Below are 6,925 nucleotides of genomic sequence, written 5' to 3'. Positions count from 1 at the left end.
TCCATACCATTTCTGTCCTTTATTGTGCCATCTTCGCATGAAATGTTCCCTTGGTATCTCTAATTTTCTTGAAGAAATCTTAGTTTTTCACATTCTATTGTTTTCCTCTATTTCTTTGCTTTCATCTCTTAGGAAGGCTTTTTTTTTTTTTTTTAATCTCTCCTTGCTATTCTTTGGAACTCTGAGTTAGATGGATATATCTTTCTTTTTCTCCTTTGCCTTTGGCTTCTTTTGTTTTCTCAGCTATTTGTAAGGGTTCCTCAGATAACCATTTTGCCTTCTTACATTTCATTTCCTTGGGTATGGTTTTGATCACTATCTCTTGTACAATGTTATGAAGCTCCATCCATAGTCCTGCAGGCACTCTGCATATCAGATCTAATCCCTTGGATCTTTTTGTCACTTTCACTGTATAATCAGATAAATGTGATATTAGGTATTTAATTTCACTAACTCTTCTGATTTAATTTCCAATACATTTTTTGGAAATGTGTATAATGAAGAAAAATTACTACTTTCCAAATTCTTTTTTCTTTTTGATGATTGTTACACCTTACAATTCCATTCAATTACCTTAGTTTTTCAAAATTGAACTTGTTGGTGTTTGTTTACATGATGATTAGTCTAACAGTGAAATAATACTAGCACTTTTAATTGATTTTCTATCATTGTTCTGAGATGGGGTATACGTTATCCTTTCTTTTGACACTTTTTCTTCATAATATGAGTCATGCATGATGTAGCTTTTTTTGTTAAGAACCATAAACCTAGTGAGTTGAGATTGCATCAATCAGTTCCATAAGCCCGCTACCATTTCTTTCATTATTTAAAAATGTTTGAAGCAAACAAAACACATGTGGCTTAACCTTGGCCTACCAGATTTCCAAGTTTGTTGAAAATTTGGTCTTACCAATAAATGAGCTATGTTTGGCTAATTTCATGAATTTGCTTTTGATAACTAAAATTATACCATTTTTTCAAATATCAGCTAAAGGTTTATGTTTCCCAGTATTCAGACACAGTTCTACAATTAACTACAGTTATTGATTCCTAAATCAACTATGTCCCTGTATTGGTTTGTTGTGGTTTTCCATCTATAAGCATAGCCTAGTTAATTTTTATCCATATTTTTATATCAGTGGTTATGGCAGGACACCACTCTTGGGAATTGTGCACTTGATGTTAGTATAGACAATTTAATCTTTGGTTTTTAAATTTGGAAATAGTAAAATTATATCCATATATTTTATGAGTTTAGCAATTTGAGTTAAGAGATCATTGTTATGTTATGATTAACAACTCTTATACTTAAAAAAAATAGTATCTAATTTAATATCACTTAATGATCCACTAAATATATTCAAGGGTTCATTAGAATCATTTAAATGTTCTCAAAAAACATAAATTTAAAGTACATACAGCTGAAGATGGTTCAACACAGTTCATAAGGCATAAAATGTGTCATGAGCTGATACTCAGCTGCTTGCTTTACTTACTAGGGAAACCTGAAGACTTGTATTCTTCTTCTTATTGAGCTGTAAGGATGTAACAAGCTTTCTTCCAAAACTTTTCAAGGGAATATAAACTATCCACACCTTTTATAGCATAGGCTGAACTTAAATCCACTAGCTGTGAAAAATGTTGGAGAAGACCTTCATACTGAATTATTTCCTCTAAATTTCTTTTACTAGTTCAGATAATGATAATAATAATCTTAAATGTGAATCAAATTCTTATGATTTCCCTTTACAAAACATCTCAGATATATCTCTATTGCCTTAGTTAATGTATCACTCTAGAAGTGAAACATTAAGTTGCATGCAAAACCTTTGCTTTCTAGGTTGAACTCACTCAGGGACAGGTATATTCTCAATTTGACCCTGGAGGTATTTCTAATGAAGAGATACTTGTTTATTTGCTGTTTCCTAGAAGAAGAGAAAATGAATTTACTTCAAGAAGAGAATATTACTAACATCAATTTAGAAAGCTTAAAATGTATGCCCTAAGAAAACCTATGAAATGCCATATGGCTTCACCCCTAAAATTATGATAATAAAAATGCTAACAATGTTTCTATTCCATATGCTTCAAATGCCTCAACTTCCCTATATTCAAGAAATAAGTGGATAAATTTATCTCATCTTTTGGCCAGAGGCATTGTGAGAAATTAATTTCAAAATTATTTTTCCTCGTTATATAAAAGTTGCTAGGACAATAGTCATAAAAATTATGACAGTCTTCCAGACAGGCAGCATTTTGGAAATTTGTACTCTTTTAGGTATTAGATGATTACTTAGGTCAAAACTTTTTTTCAATTTCCTTTGATGAGCTTGAAAAGCATCATGAATACAATGAATTACTTGTGCCTTCTTTTTAAAAATGACTTTGATTCTTCTAATACAAGTTTCTTAGTCACAATAGACTTGTTTCTACTTGCAGCACATATAGTAATCTTGACTACAGCTTCCTGTAGGTTCTAGGATACCCTGCTAAGCCTCACATGACCAACATTATAACAGAACTGCTTGCAACCCACTGCTTATCTACTACATATTCTCAACTCAAGATTATTCATCTCTTTCCCCCAGATATTAGGGGTTATTTAGCTCCTGTGACTTTTAAAAATCTGAACAAGGTCATTTTGGATTTTCAGGTCAGGATGGTAACCAGCCAGTTAATGCTTTCCCCAGACTTCCACTGAAAATGCAGAGAGAAGGAAAATTAGTAGAAATAGCAATTCAGAAAATTGGTTAAATTCTCTCAGGCCTTAAGAGAGTTTCTAATGACCAAAAGATGCTGATATGAAATGTCAGAACAATGCAGGAAATCAGTAAATTAGAACTAGAAATTATACCTAGTGTGTTCTCTGTGTCAGAGGTATGGATTATTTGCTGACCTAAGGGGAGATAGCCAGGCCTCATATCACATTGGATCTGCTCTATGAGGTAGGAAAGCAATGAAAAAGCCTTCATTTTCCTATTCCCCTCATTGGTGTTTCTTTTTGTCTGCCTCACTTATCAAATAAATTTCTCAGCAGTGTTCCTGGAAGGAGCAGGGGAAATCAGTAGTGCACTATGTCCTGGGATGTGAAATCAGCAATAGAAAATGGGTGGAACAAGAGCCTTATGGGGGTACAGTTTTATTTGATTGTTTTCAGGCAAGAAAAGAGTTCCAGACTGCTGCAAACTGTCTGTAAGAAATCCCCTTCTCAGAAACTGAAGATCAGGAATGGTGAGCAGGCAGAGCCATGGTAGATGAATGACTGCCAGATACTGCAAGTGTGACTTAGATTTAAATCAATAAACAAACAAAATATCAATGACATAAGTGATGCTTTTAGCAGGCACTCAGCTGATGCTTCCCGGTATGTGCTCCATGTACCACCTATATCAGCCTTACTTTGGAAGCTTGTTAAATGTATAAATCCCTCAGCCTTCCCCCTTAGTCACATTTGTCAGCTATGTTGTAATATAACAGTCCCACAACTTCAGGTACTTGCAACAACCTTCTGTTTATGGCTCAGAACTGCTGGTGATTTGAAGTACATGCTTCATGTTTTCTCATTCTTGGACTTACCCTGGAAGAACAGTTGCTTCCTGGCACATATTGTTCTCCTGACAGAGATGAACATCAAGAGATGGATTGGACTTGGATAATTTTGTTTGGAATGCATGTTTGGATGTGGTATGTGTTACATAAACATATTATTTTGCCCAAAGATACAAATAGGAAGTACTCTAAACCATGTAGCAGTAGGTGAGGATACTACTTCCTCTTTACAGGGAAGGAAGGAAACAGTTGTGAAAAATTCTACATGATCTCAGAAAATAATTTTTGAGTAGGTATAGTGGGGCCCATAAATTACATTTTAGCAGTCCTCCCATGTTATACTGATATATGTTTAATTTGAGAATCACTGAACCATGTAAATAGTGACAAGCTTTGTGTCATTTCTTGTATGAAAAGAAAAATATATTTTGGCAAAAATATTTAGGATACATTTAAAAAATATCTTTCTGAGTTTCAATATTATAGCATTAAACACTCTAAAATTGGGTAAATGGTGATAAAAATACAAGATGCTGAAATCAGTGGAAAGCAAATTATGAAACAAGCAGAAGTTAAATGAGACTTGAAGAGATAATCTTCAACATCAAGAATTTAATATGGATTAGAAACGGTGGTGAATGTAATTGGCAATGCAGAGTATCAAATCTACAATATTGAGAACTATCTTGAGAAATCATTCTCAAATATAGAGGAAAGTATAAATAAGATGAAATGGACAGAAGATTAACTTCCAAAATATACAAGCAGCCCATGAAGCTCAATATCAGCAAAACAAACAACCCAATCAACAGTTGGGCAGAAGACGTGAACAAATATTGCTCCAAAGAAGACATACAGACAGCTAATAAACACTTGAAATGATGTTCAACATTGTTCATTATTAGAGAAATGCAAATCAAAACTACAGTGACTTATCACTTCACACAAGTCAGAATGGCCATCATCAAAAATTTACAAACAATAAATTTGGAGAGGTTGTGGAGACAATGGAACCCTCCTGCATTGTTGGTGAGAATATACATTGATACAACCACTATTGAGAAGAGTATGTAGATTCCTTAAAAAGCTAAGAATAAAACTACTGTATGACTGAACAATCCCAGCTACCAGAGAAACCCAGCAATTCCACTACTGGGCATATATCCTGAGGAAACCATACTTGAAAAAAACACATATACCACACTGTTCATTGCAACACTATTTACAATAGCTAGGACACAGAAGCGACCTAGATATCCATCAACAGATGAATAGATAAAGAAATTGTGCTGCATATTTAGAATGAAATATCACTAGGCCATAAAAAATAATACATTGGAATCAGTTCTAATGAGGTGAATGAAACTAGAGCCTATTATACAGAGTAAAGTAATTCAGAAAGAGAAAATCAAATATTGTATATGAATGCATATATATATATATATATATATATATGGAATCTAGAAAAATGATACTGATGAGCTTATTTGCAAGGTAGCAATGGAAACACATGTACTTTGGGACTTCCCTAGTGGCTCAGATGGTAAAGCCTCTGGCTACAATGCGGGAGACCTGAGTTCGATCCCTGGCTTGGGAAGTTCCCCTGGAGAAGGAAATGGCAACCCACTCCAGTACTTTTGCTTGGAAAATCTCATGGATGGAGGAGCCTGGTAGGCTACAGTCCACAGGGTCTCAAAGAGTCAGACATGACTGAGCAACTTCACTTCACTTCAGTGGAAACACAGACATAGAGAACAGACACAGTGGGTGAACACAGCAGGGGAAAGAGAGGGTGGGATGAATTGACAGACACAGAGAACAGACACAGCGGGGGACACAGTGGGGAAAAGAGAGGGTGGGATGAATTGATAGAATAGCATTGAAACATATATATTATCATATGTAAAATAGATTGCCAGTGGGAATTTGCTGTATCATACAGGGAGCTCAAATCTGATGCTCTGTGTCTACCTAGAGAGGTAGGATGGGATGGGAGGTGGGAGGGAGATTCAAAAAGGAGGGTAACATATACATGCTCATGGCTGATTCATATTGATGTATGGCAGAAACCAACATAATACTGTTAAACAATTATCCTCTTATTAAAAATAAACAAATTAAAAAAGAAATGGAAACTGCATAAGATAATACATAGAAAATGGGAACTTAATACTTTGATCACTTATATCACCAATACAAAAAGAAAATACAATATAGGTATTTTCAATATCAGTGAAAAAAAAGGGGAAAAAACTTCCTGTACAAAAAAATAATAAATTAGCTTGCACATTGAAATAGCACAAGTGTCAAATTGTTGAAATGTATGTATATAGAATACTTGAATTTTAAGAAAACATTTTCAAATGTCCAGTAAATAGAAAAGAGGTTCCTTTAAAGATTTATTTTATTGGTATGGGCTCAGATTTCTGCTGTACAATATTAAGCCAATGAAGCAATATTTGAAGATATTTGAAAGAAAATGTACCATCAAATTTCTATATCAAATCAATTTACCTTTCTCATCTAAAGACAATAAAATAATATTCCCATATCTTTGAAACTCAGGAAATGTACCACCTATAATTTTTTTTCCTGAAGCTCAGGAAATATACCACCTATAATTTTTTGAGTGTTTTCTAAATATACTATAAATAGTTTTTCTAAAAATTATATGATGAAAAATAATAATTATCTTTATATAAATACAACAAAATATAATAACAAATATACGCCATTTTGGAGAGAGGTGACAAGAAATAAAAGAAAACTAAATTCCTCATTTTATGACAATATAATATTGGATGTAACACAAAGGCCCAGCAATGTTTAAATGAAAAATAAAATTAAATACATTAAGATGATACAAACTTCTAAAGCATAGCTTTGAAAACTACTCAACACATGATAATTTTCCTCATTTCCTTACTAAAGTAATATATATTAAACATGGAATTAAAAGGTGTTTTGTATATTATTTTGCTACAGATTCATGAAGTAAAATACAACACAATAGAGCCATGACACACATTGTACTGGATCTTGGTTTCTAACAACACTCTCTAAAAAGAAGAAAATCAAAGACTCTTTGGGGAAATGACTGTATCCCTGACTAGGACAGAAAATATACAAGGTAAACTGGAGTATCTTGCAGTGACAGACATTAAGTCCAAAAAAAACAAAACAAAACAAAAGCAAATATATACACACACACATAAAACAATAAAGTATGAGAAAGCAAGATCAAACCAGTCAATTGTAAAATAAATCAGTTCTGAATATTCATTGGAAGGACTGATGCTGACGCTGAAGCTCCAATACTTTGGCCACCTGTTGCAAAGAACAGACTCATTGAAAAAGATCCTGATGCTAGGAAAGA

The sequence above is a fragment of the Bubalus kerabau genome, chromosome 6 (genome assembly GCF_029407905.1).
Source record: "Bubalus kerabau isolate K-KA32 ecotype Philippines breed swamp buffalo chromosome 6, PCC_UOA_SB_1v2, whole genome shotgun sequence".
In the NCBI taxonomy this organism is placed as follows: Eukaryota; Metazoa; Chordata; class Mammalia; order Artiodactyla; family Bovidae; genus Bubalus; species Bubalus kerabau.
This window is presented reverse-complemented; position numbering follows the sequence as displayed.